Raw genomic sequence first — 21,805 nt, 5'->3', positions numbered from 1 at the left:
GAGTTCTTCCTGGATACCAGTGGTTTCTTTTCTTACTTTCTTTTTTTTTTTTTTTTTTTTTTAAGATTTTATTTATTTGAGAGGGAGCAATCAAAGAGCACAAGCAGGGGGAGTAGCAGAGGGAGTGGGAGAATCAGGCTCCCTGCTAAGCAGGGAGCCTGACCCAGGACCCTGAGATCATGACCCAAGCAGAAGGTAGACACTTAACTGACTGAGCCACCCAGGCACCCCTGGATACCAGTTTTATTTTATTCTGATTAGTGTTCCAGTTTTCAGTGAGACCTAATTGTGGAGTCTTTTGAGCTTCTATACTACCCCACATATTCTTGCACTAAACTATGGTTGTGAAGTAATTTAAATGAATCTGCATATAGTTCCAGCAATTGGAAAGAGCCCAAGTGGCTTAATACTACCACCTACATCCTTTAAGTAAAGCTTAATAATTCACTTACTTGATGGAAATGGGATTAATTGATTAGCTGGGTGGGAAGAACAGGGACTTTGCTGTGGCATCATTCACCAGAGAATTTAATAGAGCTTGTGCATCCCTTTTTTGACATAGTTGCCCCAGTATTAAAGTGAAGAGACCCAGGTTTATGGCTCTGTTACCTATTAGCTATGTATGATCTTAGATAATTATCTTAATTTCATGGGCCAGAGTTTTCTTTCTGTAATTTGAATTAGTCAAACTGGTTCTCTCCCCACCCCAGGAAAAGCAGCTTTTTTTTTTTTTTTAAAGATTTTATTTATTTATTTGACAGAGACACAGCAAGAGAGGGAACACAGCAGGGGAGTGGGAGAGAAACAGGCTTCCCGCTGAGCAAGGAGCCTGATGCTGTGCTCGATCCCAGGACCCTGGGATCATGACCTGAGCCAAAGGCAAATGTTTAACTACTGAGCCACCCAGGTGCCCAGAAAAGCAGCTTTTTAACAAAATTGGTCATTGTTCACAGCATTTAGAAATGGTTACAGATAGATAGCAATAAAATTGAAAAATGAGAGGAAATAATATCAATCTAAGTAAACATTAAAATATTGATGCAGCTTAACTAGGAAAGTCTAATATTATTCAGCATTATTCTCTTTTGTTTATGAAAAAGGAGTGTTGGGATAATATATTTTCATAGATGTGACATTAACTTGTCTGCTTTTGCTACAGTGTGTTTGTTTTTTCTCTCTTTTATTTATATTTCAAATATTTATAACCATTTCCTCTAAAGAATTTGACAAACAAGTAGATTTGTACTTTTATGCAGTGCTTTTTTAGACTTTTCATCCAGAGTCAACCTGATAAGGGGGCAAAAGACCAAATGTGCTTTTTGGGTAGTTGTTGGAGAATCTTGATCTATGAATTATCTTAAAAGTATTGATAAACTAGGGGCGCCTGGGTGGCTCAGTTGGTTGGGCGACTGCCTTCGGCTCAGGTCATGATCCCGGACTTCCGGGATCGAGTCCCGCATCGGGCTCCCAGCTCTTTGGGGAGTCTGCTTCTCGCTCTGACCTTCTCCTCTCTCATGCTCTCTCTCACTCATTCTCTCTCAAATAAATAAATAAATAAAATCTTTAAAAAAAAAAAAAGTATTGATAAACTAATTTATACTATGTTTCACTATTAGTAATATCTTAAGTCAGTAGTAACTCTTACCTCTTGTGAGAAAAGTGCTCTTTAGCAAAAACAGTTGCAGACTGCCCCCAAAGTAATCACTGTGCTCTTAATATTGATAGATTAATTTTTTTAAAGATTTTTTTAAACTTTTTTTTTAATAGACTTTATTTATTTATTTGACAGAGAGAGAGAGATCACAAGTAAGCAGAGAGGCAGGCAGAGAGAGAGAGGAGGAAGCAGGCTCCCCGCTGAGCAGAGAGCCCGATGCGGGGCTCGATCCCAGGACCCTGGGATCACGACCTGAGCCGAAGGCAGAGGCTTTAACCCACTGAGCCACCCAGGCACCCCTGAAGATTTTTTTTTTTTTAAATTTTTATTCATTTGACACAGAGAGAGAGAGATCACAAGTAGGCAGAGAGGCAGGTAGAGAGAGGGGGAAGCAGGCTCACTGCTGAGCAGAGAGCCCGATGCGGGGCTTGATCCCAGGTCCCTGAGATCATGACCTGAGCTGAAGGCAGAGGCTTAACCCACTGAGCCACCCAGGCGCCCCGATAGATTAATATCTAAGTATTGCTAGATTCTGTGATTTAGAGATTTGTTAAAACTTTCTGTTTCTCAATAGAATCAGGAACACAGAAACAAAAAGAAGCTTTTTTTTTTAAGTTTTTTTTAAAGTTTTTTTTTTTTTTTTTAAAGATTTTATTTATTGATTTGACAGAGAGAGAGAGAGAGAGCAGGGACACAAGCAGGGGGAGTGGGAGAGGGAAAGCAGGCTTCCTGCCGAGCAGGGAGCCCAATGTGGGGCTCCATCCCAGGACCCTGGGATCATGACCTGAGCTGAAGGCAGATGCTTAATGACTGAGCCACTGAGGTGCCCCAAACAGAAGCTTTAAAAAAAGAAAAAAAAATTTTTTTGACAATTTACCTTCTTTATTCCTCTGTGTATAATTACTTTGTAGAATCAGGAAATATATGTTGCAAAGGTGTGTATAATCTAGTCTATTTGGCAGGTCTCCATTTCTAAATGTAAAGGTGTAGTCTGGATTCCTGTTAAAAAGTGAGAAATTGGGACACCTGGGTGGTTCAGTTGGTTAAGTGGCTCCCTTGGGCTCAGGTCACGATCCCAAGGTCCTGGGATCAAGTCCCACATTGGGCTCCCATCTCAGCGGGGATCCTGCTTCTACAACTCTGCCTGCTGCTCCCTCTGCTTGTGCTTGCTGTTTCTTTCTCTCTCTGATAAATAAATAAATAAAATCTTTTAAAAATGTGAGAAATTTGGGGTACCTGGGTGGCTTGGTAAGTTAAGCATCTGCCTCCAGCTCAGGTCATGATCCTGGCATGCTGGGATGGAGTTTCCTGCTCAGCGAGGAGCCTACTTCTCCCTCTGTCTGCCACTCCCCCTTGCTTGTGCACATTCTCTCTCTCTCTCTGTGTCAAATAAATAATTAAAATCTTAAAAAAAAAAAAAAGAAAGAAACGGGAAGTTCTTAGGCATGGCAAGGATGTGAGGAATCACTGACTTACCCCAAGACAAAATGGAATTGAGACCTGTTTGGAATCATCAACTGTGGTCTGACATAGATGTCTCTTAACATCATGTCACTTTAATTCATTTCAGTTTCAAAGGTTTCTGCCAAGGAAATTCTGGAATCTGGAGTTTTCCTTGAGGTTTCCAGTAGTGCTAAGCCCGTTTCCTCTGCAGTCTGTTTTCCTACTTCAAATTTTCTGAAATCCTGTGGAGGTGAAGTAACTTATTTTGGTGTTTTCAGTGGTGCACATCAAATTCATAACATTTTAATTTGTCTTTAATGTCTGCTCCAGTGTAAGCTTCAGAATCACCAGTGTACATTTCAATGTAATAAGCAAGCACTGCAACATAAAATATTGTTTAAAACTAAGGGCTTTGTGGATATAACAGCATTTTCAAATTTGCCCGTCAGACTGTGGATATACTCTATGGCAGAGTAGGTGGATGAATTCTGAAGAATTAACACCAGTGCCTGATGGTGATAATCCAGTGCCTTGGCATACTTTTTAAACTTCATGTGGACATGTCCCAAGTTGTTCAACAAAGGTTTCCATCTGTCATCTGTTACCTTGTTCCCAGTTGCTTTAATTTTTTCCAGAGTATCAAGAAACGTTTGTTCTGTTTTCCATTCTCCATTCTGAAATGCAAGCATACCAACCTTGTGCATAACAAAAGGATGTTCTAGTGCAATGCTTAGTTTGTGTAAAACTTAGCACTTGGCCAAAGAATCTTTCAGCCAATTTTGAGTTATTGGTCAGTCCCATATTATAATCCAGTGTAGAGCATTGGCAAATGACCCTTTCATCACCTCCCCTCCTATGAAGTAAGCAACCATGGCCTGGTCATGCTCACTCTCAGCTGCACACAAGTGCCTGTATGCTACCCACACTGGCCTGTACATCTTCTCAACTGTTGTTATTTCGCTGAGATACCTTCTGGCAAGTTCATATTTATGACCAAGCATGAGATAATAGCATCCCACTGCAAAACAAGACACAGGATTGCACACCAATTAATGAAAAAGACAAAAGTTCATTTGCTTTATTCAGTTCTACAAGTGTCCCTTGTATGTTCAGGTAAATAGTTTGCATGGAAAGAATCTTTAACCATTACTACAGAAGTAAGCTTGTAGCACTATTCATTCATTCATTCATTCATTCATCCCTCCATCCATTGAGCATGCTGACCGTGTGGTGGGTGGAGGAGGGGGGAGAGGGAGAGATACAATCTTAAACAGGTTCCTTGCCATGGGGGAGCCCTGCGTGGGGCTCCATCTCACAACACTGAGATCATGACCTAAATGGAAATCAAGTCAGATCTTTAACCACTGAGCCACCCAGGTGTCCAGTTTGTAGCACATTAAAAAAAATTTTTTTTTAAGATTTTATTTGTTTATTTGACAGAGATTACAAGCAGGCAGAGAGGCAGGTGGGGGCGGGGGGTGGGGAGGGGAAGCAGGCTCCCCACCAAGCAAAGAGCCCGATGTGGGGCTTGATCCCAGGACCCTTCGACTCGAAGCTGAAGGCAGAGGCTTTAACCCACTGAGCCACGCAGGTGCCCCGTAGCACATTTTAAAATCACAATTATAATAATGTCTTTTAGCTAAAGACACTATCACATCCACATTCTCTTGCAAACCATCTACATAATCAGGGAGTACAGTTTCACTAGGATTATTATACTTCTAAAATTTGTTCTCAAATAGGAAGCATAGCAATTCTTGTTCTTCAGAGCATGTTAAGAGGTAGTGACTCAGGCAGTTCATTTTTTCCTTAGGCTGTCAACATGTAGTGTGACAATAGAAGTGCAAATGTTTCAAAACAGTAGGCATGGAGTTTCAAAATGTCTTTGTAAGTATAGGTTGCTAGGGCAGGGTTATCCAGGGCATCTGAGATTTTCCCTGTTAGAGACAAAGGGGTCTTTACAGCCACTTTTATCATGTATTTCTCAGATAACCTTTAGTTGATTGGCTTCTCCTTATCAAGAATATCAAGAGCCTGCTGATACGGTTTGTCTGGTTTTGTGACCGAAGTGTATGAGCTGCTCTGTGATACTGCGCTGTCAGATAAAGACATAGACAACCAATATATGTCTTGGAGTTCCTTGTGAGGGAGTGAAGCCTCTTTTCTGCGCAGAATAGAGCACCTTGATACTGTTGCTGGTCCACCTACTGGCCGGTATACTTCCACAGCCGTTACAGATTCATGGCTGCGCAGCCGTGGCGTCCAGCTAAGCACATTCCAACTTGCCTTCCTTTCTGCTGCCCACCAGGCCTGCCCTGAGCTTGTGTTGCCTAAAAAAAAAAAATATTCTACACAGTTAAAATCACGCCTTAAAGACTGGGCACTACTGTACTGATAGGGCTTACTTTTGATTTTATACAGTTCTTACCTCTATCTGTTGCACACCCCCCCCCCCCAAAAAGGAAAAAAAGACACGTTTTTAGAAACAGAAGTTGTGGCTCTGTTTCTACTTACTTTTCCCATGATTCTTTAAACATTTTAAAAAATCAATTTATGGGGCGCCTGGGTGGCTCAGTGGGTTAAAGCCTCTGCCTTCAGCTCAGGTCATGATCCCAGGGTCCTGGGATCGAGCCCCAAGTCGGGCTCTCTGCTCGGCAGGGAGCCTGCTTCCTCCTCTCTCTCTGCCTGCCTCTCTGCCTACTTGTGACCTCTGTCTGTCAATTAAATTAAAAAAAAAAATCAAGTTATATATTCATATAGCTTAAAATCGAATAGTTCTCCGAAGCACATTAAAAAAACCCAGTATTGTTCTCCACTATTCTGTCATCACCCCCTTTTGATTTTCTCATCCCCAGAGGCAACTCTGGAAACTTTTAAAGCTGATTCTTTTGATATTTACTCCTCCTAGCGGAGGCTGCTGGCTGTCCCCCTTCCTCAGAAATGGAACCTTTGGTTTTTAGCTGGGTACATTGCTACCTGGAATGTAGACATGCTGCAGTCTTCTTGTAGCTAGTTGTGGTGGTATGACTAAGTACTGAACAGTAAGTCACCTGTGAGTTCTGGGAGGTGTTTTTAAGAGTAAGGAGCAGAGCCTTCATTAACCTTCTTTCCTGCTGGTTAAAAGGTGGATGTTAGGGATACCTGGGTGGCTCAGTCAGTTAAAACACCTGCCTTTAGCTCAGGTCATGATCCCAGGGTCCTGGAATCGAGTCCTCTGTCCAGCTCCTTGCTTAGGGGGAGCCTGCTTCACCTTCTGCCTGCCACAGCCCCTGGTTGTGCTTTCTGTCTCTCTCTCAGACAAATAAATAAATAAAATATTTTTAAAAAAAAATGTTGGATGTTTGGGGGCACCTGGGTGGCTCAGTGGGTTGGGCCTCTGCCTTCGGCTCAGGTCGTGGTCTCAGGGTCCTGGGATCAAGCCCCGCATTGGGCTCTCTGCTCAGCAGGGAGCCTGCTTCCCCCTCTCTCTCTGCCTGCCTCTCTGCCTACTTGTGATCTCTCTCTCTGGCAAATAAATAAATGAAATTTAAAAAAAAATGGTGGATGTTATAGTTGGAATTTGAGCTGTCATCTTGGACTGGGAAGTACAAACTATTATGTTAAAGATTTAGAATGAAAGGATAATCATGGATTCTCCATACCAGTCCTAAAATTACTTCATTTATGTGGAAGAGCAAAAAAAATTCCATTTTAAGCTCTTGAGGTTTCTGGTCTCCTGCAGCCCAACCTAACCCTAACGAATATGCCTCCATGTCTGTAAAGAAATCCTACTACTATTTTTTTTTCAAAGATTTTATTTATTTATTTGACAGAGAGAGAGATCACAAGTAGGCAGAGGCAGGCAGAGAGAGAGAGGAAGAAGCAGGCTCCCTGCTGAGCAGAGAGCTGGATGCGGGGCTCCATCCCAGGACTCCGAGATCATGACCTGAGCCGAAGGCAGCGGCTTAACCCACTGAGCCACCCAGGCGCCCCTGTTTGCTTAGTTTTCTATTATCATTAATTCAAACTCAACTAGTTCTGCCAGTTATCTAAAATCTCTCCACTAGTTTTATCTTCTTGAAGATCTTTCTCCTTGGGCCTTTTGAGATGCTTTAATCTGTATTGATTGCTTTGTATGATGCACCACTGATGTCCTGGAATTTATCTTCCCCCATCATTTTGAGGATTGCCTTTTTTTTCTCTTTTTTGTGTTAGATCTCTTTATTCTTGGATCTCACTTCTTTTTTTTCCCCCCCTTAATTTTGTTAAAGTATTTCTTCTAGTGGCATCTTGAGTAAGGGAGGGTACAAAGGAAGTAATATTACTGAGGCCTTGCATGCCTGAAATGTTTTTATTCTTGATTGATAATTTGGATTAACTATAAATAATTTTTCCTCAGAAGTTTGAAGTTATTGATCCATTTTTTTTTAATATTTCAAGATTGCAGAGGATCTAGTGCTACTTGGATTCCCAGTCTTTTATGTGGTGTTGTTTTCCCTCCCACAGAACTTTTGGGATCTTACATGTGTTCCTGTTTTTGAAACTTTGTGGCTTTTAGTGGGTCTTTTTGTATTCATTATTCTAGACCTATGATAGGCTCTTCCAAACTGGTAGCTTGTGATTGTAAGTCCTTCCATTCCCACTGTTTCTCTTCTTTTTCTGGAAGCCTTGTTTTAATTTCTTTGGTTTTTGTTTTTTAAGATTTTATTTATTTACTTGACAGAGAGAGAGGACAAGCAAGATAGAGAATATGAGCAGGGGGAGGGCAGGGGGAGGGGAGAGGGAGATAGAGAAGCAGACTCCCAGCTAAGTAGGAAGCCCCATGCAGGGCTTGATCCCAGAACACCCCCCACACCCATCATTACTTGATCCAAAGGCAGATGCTTTACCAATTGAGCCATCCAGGTGTCCCTGTTGTGGGTTTTTGTTTTGTTTTGTTTTGTTTTGCTGTTCTTATTCTTTTCACTATTCTGTTAGTTTCTTCTCTTTTTCTTCCATTTCCTATTCATTTCTACTGTCATTAAAACTATTTCAACGCTCTTTTGTCTCTTAATGTTCCTTTTCATAGCATTTGGTTCTTTTTTTTTATGGTTGCAGTATTTTCTCTTATGTCTGAAGATAATACTGATGTTAAAAAATGCTTTTGTTAAAAAAAATGCTTTTGTTTCCTTGAATAAGTCTTTTTTCCCTAGCTTCTCCCCCTACTTTCGTTTTAATCTTTCATGTTAGAAGCTTTCTTTAGCTTTCTCCTAATATTGTAGTTAATTGTGAGGTTTTGGACTGTTGGGTTCACCATTGGTTAAAAATGGGTGATCATGCTGGGATTGGATTTTATAACTTCCCTTGTTTTTTATATTTTTACCTTTGGTTTGTCAGAGTTACTGGAGAAGGATTTTTTTTTTTTTTTTTAAGATTTTACTTATTTGACAGAGAGAGACACAGAGAGAGAGGGAACACAAGCAGGGGGTATGGGAGAGGGAGAAGCAGGCTTCCCACCGAGCAGGCAGCCTGACCTGGGCTTTGATCCCAGGACCCCGGGATCACGACTGGAGCTGAAGGAAGACTCCCAACGACCGACCGAGCCACCCAGAAGCTGCCAGAGAAAGATCTTTTTATTTCCTGCTGGGAGATACAGATTTAGTTGCCAGAATTTGGGGAGTGGGGTAGAGGAAGATTTGAGTTTGCAGAATTCACTATGTAAACTTTTATATAACTCCCTCTCTTTTCAGTTTTGATATTCCTGCTCTCAAATGCTAAGTATTCACATAGGAATACTTAGGAGAATACTCTCTTTTCCTGATAGTAAATCTCAACTCTTCTGGTGGGTTGGAGCAAGTACAGTCACTTATGTACATAGAGAGGGGAGAGTATCTGGGGATCTAAATGCTTCTTAACTAGGCGTTTAAACAGTTCTCACCTTTCGTTTCTAGAAGTATCTGGTACTGCCAACTGCAGAACTTGTTGAGAGTTCTGAAGTGTATGTAAATCAGGTAGCTTCCTGTCATCCCTCGTAATAGCTTAGGATTTAGTGTTCTGAGGTGAGCTGATTCAGCTAAATTTATCCAGCGGCCTTTCAACTTTGTGATTGCATTGCCAATCATTGTTTCTTTGCTAGCAACTCTCCTTTATTTTAAAACTTTTTTTTTTTCTTTTTAGAGAGAGAGAGAGCGAGCACAGGCAGACAGAGTGGCAGGCAGAGGCAGAGGGAGAAGCAGGCTCCCCACAGTACAAGGAGCCCGATGTGGCACTCAATCCCAGGACACTGGGATCAATGACCTGAGCCGAAGACAGCTGCTTAACCAACTGAGCCACCCAGGCATCCCTTATTTTAAAACTTTTGAAACAGAAAGAAATTCTAGTAATTTTGCTAGTAATTTTACTTATTGACTATAACACCCAGTCAGGTTTCTGCAAAATCATTTTAAAATTTCAGAATTTCCTGGATATTACTTATTTTGCAAGGTTTGTTTGCTTCGTTAAAATGAGATGTCAGGGGCACCTGGGTGGCTGAGTAGGTTAAGCATCTGCTTTTGGCTTAGGTCATGATCTCAGGGTCCTGGCATCCAGTCTTGTGTGGGGCTCTCTGCTAAGCAGGGAGTGTGTTTCTTCCTCTCCCTCTGCTTGCTGCTTCCCCTGCTTGTGCTCTCTCTTTCTGTCAAATAAATAAATAAAATCTTAAAAAATAAATAAAATGAGATATCAACTCTTAAAAAGGTGGTTTTTTTTTTCTTTGTTTAGAGTGTGAGCTGTGATGGGGAGAGGGACAGAGGAAGAAGGAGGGAGAGAATCCCAAGCAAGCCCCATGGCCAGCTCAGAGCCTGACTTGGGACTTGATCTCATGATCTGAAATCATGACTTGAGCTGAAATCAGTAGTCAGATGCCCACCTGACTAAGCCACCCAGGCGTCCCTTAAAAAGGTGTTTTTAAAATTAAGATAATCTTTCTTGCAATAAGAAAACAACTGAAGAATGTGTACATGTGTCTACTTTGCTTTATTGGCTAGGGCGGATACTATTTTTCTTCCTTTTCCATTATAGTCATAACAAAATGATGCTATGAATCTTTTCTCTGTAAGCTCTCAGCTCTACCTGTTGGTTAAGATAGGTAGGTATTAAGCCAGAATAGAAAGGGGTTCTGGTAAAAATAAAAAATTTAGTAATAATTGTAAGGAAATGTGAGCCATTTTTTCCTTTCATCTGGCAAATATTTATTGATATTATTTACTGGCCTGTTATGTGCCAGTAATGCACAAAATGAACATGGCCCCTGCTCTTAAGTATGGAGTTTATAGTCAGTTTGAGAGACATTAAAAAAAAGCTTTCAGGGGAAAAAAAAAAAAAGCTTTTAGGGGTACCGGGGGTGACTCAGTAGGGTACAGCATTCAATTCTTGATTTTTGTCTCAGGTCGTGATCTCAGGGTCGTGAGATCAAGCCCAGTGTTGGGCATAGATCCTGCTTAACTCTCTTTCTCCCTCTTCATCTGAAAGCTCTTCCCCCTCCTCGACTCCCTCTCTTTCTTTAAAAAAAAAAGGCCTTGAGTTATGGTTGCCTACAATGTCAAACTATGTTAATATTTACAAATACTACAAAACATTGTGCATCTCGGGTGGGCTGGGTTGCTCAGTCGTTAAGTGTCTGCCTTCCGTTTGGGTCATGATCCCAGAGTCCTGAGTTGGAGTCCCGCATCGGGCCCCCTGCTGGTCGGGAAGCCTGCTTCTTCCTCTCCTACTCCCCTGCTTGTGTTTTCTCTTTCACTGTGTCTCTCTCTGTTAAATAAACAAATAAAATCTGTTGAGTTATGGACATTGGGGATGGTATATGCTATGGTGAGTGCTGTGAAGTGTGTAAACCTGGCAATTCACAGACATATACCCCTGGAGCTAAAATACATATGTTAATAAAAAATTAAATAAATAAATAAATAAAATCTTAAAAAAATAAACCCCAAACAAAAAAAATGTGCATCTCAAATTTTAATGTGGATATGAACTTACTGGAGATTTGTTACAAATGTAGATTGTGATTCAGTAAGTGAGAGGTGAGACCTGATATTCTCCGTTTCTTTCTTTTAAAAAAATTATCTTTTTTAGGTATAATTTATATATGATAAAATTCACATATTTTAGGTATATAAGTCAACTTTCAACATGTATGTATGTATCTATATCTATCCAATTGTTATAACCACTGTAAAAACAGCATTTTTAACAAGTTCCAGGTAATGCTAATGCTCCTTGGTTCGAGGACCACACTTCTGAATGTCAAGGATATAATTATCAATTCAGACTTTAATCACTCAAACTGAGGTAGCTTAAAGTTAAGAGGACTTTTGGGTTGATTTTTACTTTAAAAGTGGTCATGACTATATATATACATTTTTAAATTGTTTTGAATGGAAAAGGAAGCCTCATGAATTAAAAAGATACCAAAGTTGAGATGAAAATTGTCCTATTCTTGCCTCCTACCTACACAGTTTCCCTTGAAGAGCCATTTCTTACATATCGGTTCCTTAGATATTCTTAGATATTCATTTGTGTGTTAAAACTTAAATAGTACATATATGATCTATGAATTTGTTTTTTTTTAAAGATTTTATTTATTTATTTGACAGAGAGAGATCACAAGTAGGCAGAGAGGCAAGCAGAGAGAGAGAGGGAAGCAGACTTCTTGCTGAGCAGAGAGCCCGATGCGGGACTCGATCCCAGGACCCTGAGATCATGACCTGAGCCGAAGGCAGCGGCTTAACCCACTGAGCCACCCAGGCGCCCCGCAGTTTGAGTTTCATAGCAAAATTGAAGGGAAAGTACAGAGTTCCCACGTACCCTTTACTCTTGCATGCACAGTCTTCCCTATTATCAACATCTTGTACCAGAGCAGGACATCTGTTATAGCTGATGAACCTAAATTAACACATAATCATCCAAAATCAAAACAAAATACAGAAAGTTTCACTACCGTAAAAATCCTCTGCATTCTGCCTGTTCATCTCTCCCTCTTTTTTTTTTTATTTTTTAGATTTTTTAATTTATTTATTTGATAGAGAGATCACAAGTAGGCAGAGAGGCAGGCAGAGAGAGAGGAGGAAGCAGGCTCCCTGCCGAGGAGAGAGCCCGATATGGGGCTCGATCCCAGGACCCTGAGATCATGACCCGAGCTGAAGGCAGAGGCTTAACCCACTGAGCCACCAGGCGCCCTGTCTCTCCCTCTTTCTTAACCTCTGGCAACCACTATTCTTTTTTATTGTCTCCATAGTTCTGCTTTTTCCATAATGTCATATAATTGATATTATGGTATATGTAGTATGTAGCCTTCTCAGATTGATGTCTTTCACTTAGTAATATGTATTTAAGGGCCCTGTATGTCTCTCCATGGCTTGATAGCTCATTTCTTTTTAGATGTGAATAATATTTTATTGTCTTTATGTGCCGTAGTTTATTAATCCATTTATCTACTGAAGGACATTTTAGTGGCTTCCAAATTTTGGCAATTATGAATCAAGCTACTCTAAACATCTGTATGCAGGTTTTTGTGTGGACATATATTTTCAACTCTTTTGAGTAAGTACCAAGGAGCACAGTTACTGGATTGTATAGGAAGAGTGTGTTTAGCTTTGTGAGAAACTGTCAAAGTGTTTTTCAAAGTGGCTGTACCATTTTGCATTCCCACCATCAAGGAGTGAGAGTTCTTGTTGCTTCATATTCTTGTCAGTATTTGATGTCAGTGTTTGGATTTTGGCCATTCTAATAGATGTGTCATGGTATTTCATTGTTTTAATTTGCAGTGCCCTAATAAAATAACATGCTGAACATTTTTTTATATGCTTATTTGCCCTTTCTGCATATCATCCTTGGTGAAGTGTCTCTTCAGATTTTTTGCTCATTTAAAAATTATTGGGTTGTCCATTTTCTCAGTTTTGAGTTTTAAGAATTCTTTGTATATTTTGGGTGAATCCTTTATTAGTCCTTTATCAGATATGTTGCTTAAAGATATTTTTTTCCCCCAGTCTATGGCTTGTCTTCTCATTCTCTTGAATTTGGCTCACTTCTTAGAAGGGGATTCTGAAAAGATTGGAAGTTAAAAGTTCTGATATACAGGATATTTTATAATCTTAACAGTTTAAGATAGGTCTCCAGATAAAAAAAATGTCACAAGTACTATTTACACATTCAGAGTCACTTAAGATTTTTATTAGTTTTATGAAATAGCTATCAGTTACATTAACCTGTGTATTATTCAGATTAGAAAAACACTTCATATGCCCTCCATTGTCTCCTTTTTTTTACCCCAAAAGATTTTATTTATTTACTTACTTGTTTATTTAAAGTAGGCTTTATACCCAGTGTAGAGCCCAGTGTGGGGGCCGAACTCACAACCCTGAGATCAAGATCTGAGTTGAGATCAAGAGTTGGACTTTTAACTGACGGAGCCACCAAGGTACCACTCAAGGATTTCATTTTATTTATTTATTTATTTATTTATTTATTTATTTATTTATAAGATTTTATTTATTTGAGAGAGCGTGAAAGCGAGAGAGATCACAGAGGGAGAGGGAGAGGGAGAAGCAGACTCCTGGCTGAGCAGAGAGCCCAATGCAGAGCCTGAAGTGAGGCTTGATCCCAGGACCCTGGCACCATGACCTGATCGGAAGGCAGATACTTAACCAACTTGGCCACCCAGACATCCCTCAAGGATATTATTTTTAAGTAATCCACACTCATTGCAGGGCTTGAACTTCCAACCATGAGATGAAGAGTTGCATGCTCTACCAACTGAGCCAGTCAGGTGTCCTCTGGCTACTTAATAAAATTCCTTCATTATCTTGTTGCAACCCATTTCCAATTTTTATTCTTACTGTTTTCATTTACAGAGATATACAAAGCACCCAAACTGAGCTGTTTTTAATTTTCCACAGAGCTCAGATTCAGGGTCTTGTGTGTTCTTTCTCCTCTCTATTCAGAATCTTCTATACTGGGGTGCCTGGATAGCTCAGTTGGTTGAGCAAGCATCTGACTTTGGTCAGGTCGTGATCCTGGGATGGAGCCCTGCATTGGGCTCCCCTGCTTAGCAGGGAGCCTGCTTCTCCCTCTCCCTCTGTAGTTCCCCCGCTTGCATGCTCTCTCTTTCTCTGAAATAAATAAATAAAATCTTAAAAAAAAAAAAAAGAACCACCAACGATTGATGTTGAATGCCTCCTACCAGCATCTAGGAAGAGGCAAGGTGAAATCAACAGCTTGATTCCAGACTTTTAGTGTCCAGAACTGTGAGAGAATAAATTTCTGTTGTTTAAAAAACCCAAAAACCCAAAAAACTAAAAACCAAAAATACACTTCAAGTTCCACCTTTTTTGTGATACTTTAGGGAAGACTGTGAATCTAACCTGAGAATATAATACAAAATATGCAAAACTTACTCTGTGATGATGTTTATTACAGCATTATTTTATAGTGAAATATTGAAATATTGAAGACAACCATAATCTTCAGCAACAGTGGAATCATTATAATGATCATTATAATGAAATCATTGATCATATCATATCATATCATAATGATCATTATAATGAAAAGTTATGTTGGAATATATAGACACATGGAAAGGTGATTATGGTATATTTGGGGAAAAAAGCAAAATACCAAAATCATACATGCAAAGTAATTACAGTTCTGAAATAAAAAGAAATGAAAATAGATAAAAGGAGGAAGTATACCACAATTAGTTGTGTTAGTGTGGTAGAATCACATGTGTTTTTTTTCTCTCAATGTATAAATTTTATATAATACAAGTAAAATTAAATAATTATAAATTGTTATGGTAAATATTTGTGCATTTTATCTTATTGTTTAAAGGTTTGGTCAAAGCAGTGTTGGGAAAACTCCAAAATGGAGCACATAAAATGTTGAATATTGGGTAACTGCATTGAAAGGGTTTGCAGTGTTTTATAGTTAGCTATAAAAGAGTTATGTACTTTTAGTGAAAAAAAGAGCTGAGAGACATGTGAATGTGATGTTTTGATATGGTAGAATTGGTGAAATTTTAATCTTCTAGTGTCTTGCTCTTTGAAGGAAAGAAAACATTTTTAAAAAATCATGAGGTATTTTCTGTGAGAAGAAGAGAAGGTAACATAAAGTGGGAGTGCTGATGAGCGCAGATATTCAAAGGACATAGAAAGGGGAAGGACAGGGGTGCCTGGGAGGCTCAGGGAGTTTAGTGTCTGCCTTCAGCTCTCAGGTCCTGATCCCAGAGTCCTGGGATTAAGCCCCATGTCGGGCTCCCTGCTCAGTAGGGAGTCCGCTTCTCCCTCTCCTCCCTGCTCATGCTCTCTCTCAAATAAATAAATAAAATCTTCAGGGGCAGGGGGAAAGGAAAGGGGAAGGACAGCCATATAAACAGAGATAACTATAAAAGCGAGACACCAGAGTGTAAAAATAGTGTGGAGAAGGCCAAAGCTTGGAATGAAGCTTGTAACAAATGTTTAAGTACATAAAAAGCTTTTATTTTATTTTTTTTAAAGGTTTTTTATTTATTTATTTGACAGACAGAGATCACAAGTAGGCAGAGAGGCAGGCAGAGAGAGAGAGGAGGAAGCAGGCTCCCCGCTGAGCAGAGAGCCCGACGTGGGGCTCGATCCCAGGACACTGAGATCATGACCCGAGCTGAAGGCAGAGGCTTAACCACTGAGCCACCCAGGTGCCCCATAAAAAGCTTTTAAAATTGTTTTTGTAGCAGTAACAACAAAGAGAAAGAATAGTCCTGCAGTTTGGACTGTGGTGTTATATTAGTAAATTGTCAGAGTGAAAATAGAACTTTTCTATTCCCATTTGGCTTTGATCTTTTATTTCAAGGATAATTATCTCTTATTTTTTATTTTTATTTGAGTGTAGTTGACATGCAGTGTTACATTAGTTTCAGGTATACAACATAGTGATTCAGCAAGTTTGTAGGTTATACTATGCTCACCACAAGTGTGGCTACCATCTGTTACCATGTAATACAATCACAATTGAGTATATTCCCTAAGCTGTACTTTTATTCCAGTGATTTACTAATTCCATAACTAGATGCCTCTAACTTCCTCTCCCATTCACTCATTTTGTCCATAACCCTACCCCACCTTTCCTTTGGCAGCCATCACTTTGAAGGAGAATTATTTTCAGAATAGAGAGGATAAAAGGGCTATTGTTCTTTCACAATTACTTATCAAATATATTTATTATGTAAGATCTCCATGTTTGTTGTAAATTTAAAAAGCAGACCTGTATGGGAAGAAAAACGCCACCTGTACTTATGCCAGTCAGATATAATAATAATAATGGTAATTATTATTTTAAAAAAAGATTTTATTTATTTATTTGACACAGAGAGAGAGAGAGTGAGAGCAGGAATGCAAGCAGGGGGAGTGGGAGAGGGAGAAGCAGGCTTCTCCCCGAACAGGGAGCCAGATGAAGGGCGGACCCTGGGATCATGACCTGAGCTGAAGGCAGATGCTCAATGACTGAGCCACCCAGGTGCCCCAGATAGAATTATTATTGATATTTTGTTGTGTATCCTCTCAGAATCCTCTTGAGCATAATGTATATATGCAAAATATTTTTATAAAAAGGAGGTAAAACTGCTGCTCAGTAGTTTCTTTTTCTCAGAAGTTAATTTCCTCAGAAATATATTTTAAAGTTTTCCATGTCAGTAAATGTGGACTAAACTATCTTTTGATGAACTTTTATTAAATTATAGCATGCATACTACCCTGTATCCCTGAGTAGCCACTGATTTGCTTTCTGTTACTGCAGATCACTTGTATTTTTAGAAATTTATATAAATATACTGCATGTGCTTTTTGGGGGGCTTCTTTCACTTAGCATAATTATTTTGAGATTCATCCCTGTGGCTGTATGTATTAAACAGTTTCTTTTTATTGCTGAGTTGTGTTCTTTGTTTTTTTTTTTTTAAAGATTTTATTTATTTATTTGACAGAGAGAGAGAGAGAGAGAGAGAGATCACAAGTAGGTAGAGAGGCAGGTGAGGGGGCGGTAAGCAGGCTCCCTGCTGAGCAGAGAGCCTGATGCGGGGCTTGATCTCAGGACCCTGAGACCCTGACCTGAGCCTAAGGCAGAGGCTTAACCCACTGAGCTACCCAGGCACCTGCTGAGTTGTGTTCAAATGCATGGATATATCTCAGGTTGTTGATCCATTGTTCTATTAAAGGACATTTAGGTTGTTTCCAGTTTTGGGCTGTTATAAATAAAGCTGCTAGGAACATTCTTGTATAAGTGTATCATGGGCATAAGCCATGGGTATTTCTTTTCTTCCTTTCTTCCTTCTTTCCTCTCTCTCTTTTTCTTTCTCTCTCTTTTCTTCTCCTCTCCTTTTATTTTATTTTATTTTATTTCAGTGGGCTCCATGCCCAGCATGGAGCCCAATGTGGGGCTTGAATTCACAATCTTGAAATCAAGACCTAAGCTGAAATAAAGATTCAGACCTTAACTGAGCTGCCCCGGCATTCCTTGCAGTCTGTTTCTGATAACTCTATTTTCCAGATCCCCGTGGAGGAATGTATGGTTGCTTTAAAAAAAAAAAAAAAATCCTTTCTCTTACGCCTACTCATATATTTTTTAAAGATTTTATTTATTTATTTGACAGAGAGAGAGATCACAAGTAGGTAGAGAGGCAGGCAGAGAGAGAGGGTGAAGCAGGGTCCCTGTCAAGCAGAGAGCCTGATGTGGGGCTTGATCCCAGGACCCTGAGATCATGAACTGAGCCGAAGGCCAAGGCTTAACCCACTGAGCCACCCAGGTGCCCCTATGCCTACTCATATTTGGTTGAGTATTGGATATTATAAATAGAAAAGTTATAGAAATAGCTTGAAGTTTAAGTATAAAGATTTATGCTTGCTTCTGACAGGTGACTAGGGGCATTAGTGATTCTGTATCACCATAATCCAGTTTTTTTTTTTTAATTTTAAAGATTTTATTTATTTGTCAGAGAGAGAGAGCACAAGCAGGGGAAGCGGCAGGCAGAGGGAGAAGCAAACGTCCTCCTGAGCAGACATCCCAGTGCGGGGCTTGATCCCAGGACCCTGGAATCTTAACCTGAGCTGAAGGCAGATGGTTAACCGACTGAGCCACTCAGGTGCCCCTTAATCCAGTTTAAAGTACTGAGATGATTTGAAGCTAGGCTGTAATCCCAAAGATAGTTTATTTTAGGCTTTCTTGGGAGGAGCCCTTCAAGGTATGGATTCCAAACACATGGTATTTAACGATAGGCCTTTTCTTAGTGGACTCTGGACTCTAGTTTTTGTTCTTTTTAATTAAGTGCTTGTCAAAAACCTTGCTTATTTTCTAACTCTTTCGCTAGATTTGCATAGTTGCACTAGGGAAAGAGTGGCCCAAAATACAGCTCATTCTTGGTTTCCTCCTTCTTCTGAATTTGTTTCCAATAATTCTTTTTTCTGTCTTGGTGATTCTTTAATGCCTATAATTAGATGATTTTCATGTTTTGTTCAACTTTTCTAATTGTTTGCATTAGAAAAGTTAGTCTGGGGGCACCTGGGTGGCTCAGTGGGTTAAAGCCTCTGCCTTCGGCTCAGGTCATGATCCCAGGGTCCTGGGATCGAGCCCCGCATCGGGCTCTCTGCTCAGCAGGGAGCCTGCTTCCCTTCCTCTCCCTCTGCCTGCCTCTCTGCCTACTCGTGATCTCTGTCTTTCAAATAAATAAATAAAATTAAAAAAAAAAAAAAAAAGAAAAGAAAAGTTAGTCTGGGGGCGCCTGGGTGGCTCAGTGAGTTAAAGCCTCTCCCTTCTGCTTGGGTCATGATCTCAGGATCCTGGGATCAAGCCCTGCATCGGGCTCTCTGCTCAGCAGGGAGCCTGCTTCCCCCCAGCCCACACACACTCTGCCTGCCTTTCTGCCTACTTGTGATCTCTGTCTGTCAAATAACATCTTTAAAAAAAAAAAAAGTTTGTCTGAATTACTGAATTCACATGACTAGGAATGAAAGTCACACTGCTTAATTTGAACATTTTTTCAAATGTTCATGGTTATTTTTATTTCTTTTTTTGTACCTTCCTGGTCATATGAGGACCATACTTCTTGAAAAGGTTATTGATACTCATGTTGGGTGGTGAATATCTAGATGTAGTTATGATTCAAGTTTTCTGTCATGGATTAATAAAATTTTAGGGTATTGTCAATGATGTCTCTAGAGTGTGGTCAGTGATGGTCACCAAAGAATTGTGAAGAAATGTTAGAAAGATAGTTGAGGGGCGCCTGGGTGGCTCAGTGGGTTAAGCTGCTGCCTTCGGCTCAGGTCATGATCTCAGAGTCCTGGGATCGAGCCCCGCATGGGGCTCTCTGCTCGGCGGGGAGCCTGCTTCCTCCTCTCTCTCTGCCTGCCTCTCTGCCTACTTGTGATCTCTCTGTCAAATAAATAAATAAAAATCTTTAAAAAAAAAAAAAAGAAGTAACACAAATAAAATCTACCAGCTATAACTGCACATGGAAGATGTTGTTACTGATTAATCTGGTAGTGACAAAATCTTCTTGCCCTGGACTAAATTCAGATCTTTAAATATGACCTGGGAAAAACAGAATTGGTTAGGGAAAGGAAACTCATGGCAGAAATTGAGCCCCCCCAAATTCACAATGATAGATGCTAATATTCCAAAAATTTTGATATGAATATTAAGTAAAAATTGTTATTATAGAATGTACATGTTGAGAAGTTGCTCTAGCAATTCATCAAATAAACAGTTTTGTTTTTTTTTCCAAGAAATGATTTGGGGTACCTGGTGGCTCAGTTGATTTAGTGTTTGACTCTTGACTCTTGTTCTCAGCTCAGATCTTTTTTTTTTTTTTTTAAAGATTTTATTTATTTATTTGACAGAGAGAGATCACAAGTAGACAGAGAGGCAGGCAGAGAGAGAGAGAGAGAGAGGGAAGCAGGCTCCCTGCTGAGCAGAGAGCCCGATGCGGGACTCGATCCCAGGACCCTGAGATCATGACCTGAGCCGAAGGCAGCGGCTTAACCCACTGAGCCACCCAGGCGCCCCTCAGCTCAGATCTTGATCTCAGGGTTGTGAGTTCAAGCCCCACATTGTGCTCCACACTGGGCATGGATCCTACTTTAAAAATTTTTTTAGGGGCGCCTGGGTGGCTCAGTGGGTTAAGCCTCTGTCTTTGGCTCATGTCATGATCTCAGGATCCTGGGATTGAGCCCCGCATCGGGCTCTCTGCTCAGTGGGGAGCCTACTTCCACTCTCTCTCTGCCTGCCTCTCTGCCTACTTGTGATCTCTTTCTCTGTCAAATTAAAAAATTTTAAAAAGGTCTTTAAATTTTTTTTTAAAAATTTACATACAGAAAATTAATCAAGCTAGGACATTGCCTTGGTGGAATTGGCTCAGAAAAAAATACACCAGAGTAAAACATATGCAGGATCAAAATGAGGGGTAAAAAGAACTATCAACCAACTTTCCAAATAAAACATTAAAATTCTTCTGTACATCTGTTTTTATAGCTTAATATCAATCTTTTTTCCCCCTGAAGGTCATTCTTTATTTTGATACAAAAATTAAACACTTTAACTTATAAAGAGTGTCAGTTTTCATATTGTTCTGAAGTAGCATTTTCTAAATCTTACCCTGTGAGTATCCATGGAAAAATCCAAGGGAGTATATAAATGAAGGAAGTAGATGTTTGTATTGAGATGCTAAAATTATAGTTTTATATCTGGATCTTTGATGAATAAAATTGCTATATTAGTATTTTTAAAAATTATTTATTTGACAGAGAGAGAGCGATCACAAGTAGGCAGAGAGTCAGGCAGAGAGAGAAGGGGGAACGCAGGCTCTCTGCTGAGCAGGGAGCCCAATGTGGGGCTTGATCCCAGGACCCTGGGACCATGACCTGAGCCGAAGGCAGAGGCTTAACCCACTGAGCCACCCAGGTGCCCCCTGCTATATTAGTATTAAATAATTGTGTCTGTTGGTTTTTTTTTTTTTTTTAAAGATTTTATTTATTTATTTGACAGAGAGATCACAAGCAGGCAGAGAGGCAGGCAGAGAGAGAGGAGGAAGCAGGCTCCCTGCTGAGCAGAGAGCCCGATGCGGGGCTCGATCCCAGGACTCTGAGATCATGACCTGAGCCGAAGGCAGCGGCTTAACCCACTGAGCCACCCAGGCGCCCCTCTGTTGGGTTTTTTGCACAGAAGATGCTGAGTTGGATTTCCTACCACAGATATATACAATATTGGAGAACAATGCCTGTGAAAAATTAAAAGGAGGCAGGATAGGGCCAGGAGAGTCTCCTGACCATGACTCAGATCTGACAAGTCTTAGCTAACACAATGGGGAGCTCCAGAGCAAAGATTTCTTTTTAGAGAAGTCCCTTGTTGTGCAGAAATAACCAGGTCGTCATACCTTAACCATGCACAGTCATTCGTTGGGATATGCCTGGGAATATTGTGGTTTTGGCTGGAAAGCTAAGGCAGAACCTAAAGGCTCTAACAACTAATTACCTTCTCTGCAGCATAATCCTAAGTTCGTTCTTTCTTTGTTTCTTTTTTTAAGACTTTATTTATCTGATAGACAGAGATCACAAGTAGGCAGAGAGGCAGGTAGAGAGAGGCGGGGGGAGGGAAGCAGGCTCCCCGCTGAGCAGTGAGCCTGACGCCCCACTGAGCCACCCAGGCGCCCCCTAAGTTCTTTCTTAAAAGGAGACCTGGTTTATCTCCCTGGCT

At 40.2% G+C, this 21,805-nt stretch overlaps 1 protein-coding gene and 1 pseudogene across 2 annotated transcripts in view; one reads left to right on the top strand and one right to left on the bottom strand.

The window, feature by feature from the left end:
• The window catches only part of SBF2 (SET binding factor 2), a 483,767-nt gene that overhangs the window by 38,371 nt on the left and 423,591 nt on the right, over positions 1–21,805 (top strand). The gene's annotated exons all lie outside the window — the stretch shown is intronic.
• LOC125079956 (cell division cycle protein 16 homolog) lies at positions 3,168–5,340 on the bottom strand (annotated as a pseudogene).

This window comes from Lutra lutra, chromosome 10, assembly GCF_902655055.1.
Source record: "Lutra lutra chromosome 10, mLutLut1.2, whole genome shotgun sequence".
Taxonomy (NCBI): Eukaryota; Metazoa; Chordata; class Mammalia; order Carnivora; family Mustelidae; genus Lutra; species Lutra lutra.
The sequence above is the reverse complement of the archived record's forward strand: the minus strand, read 5'-3'. Positions and strand labels throughout refer to the sequence as shown.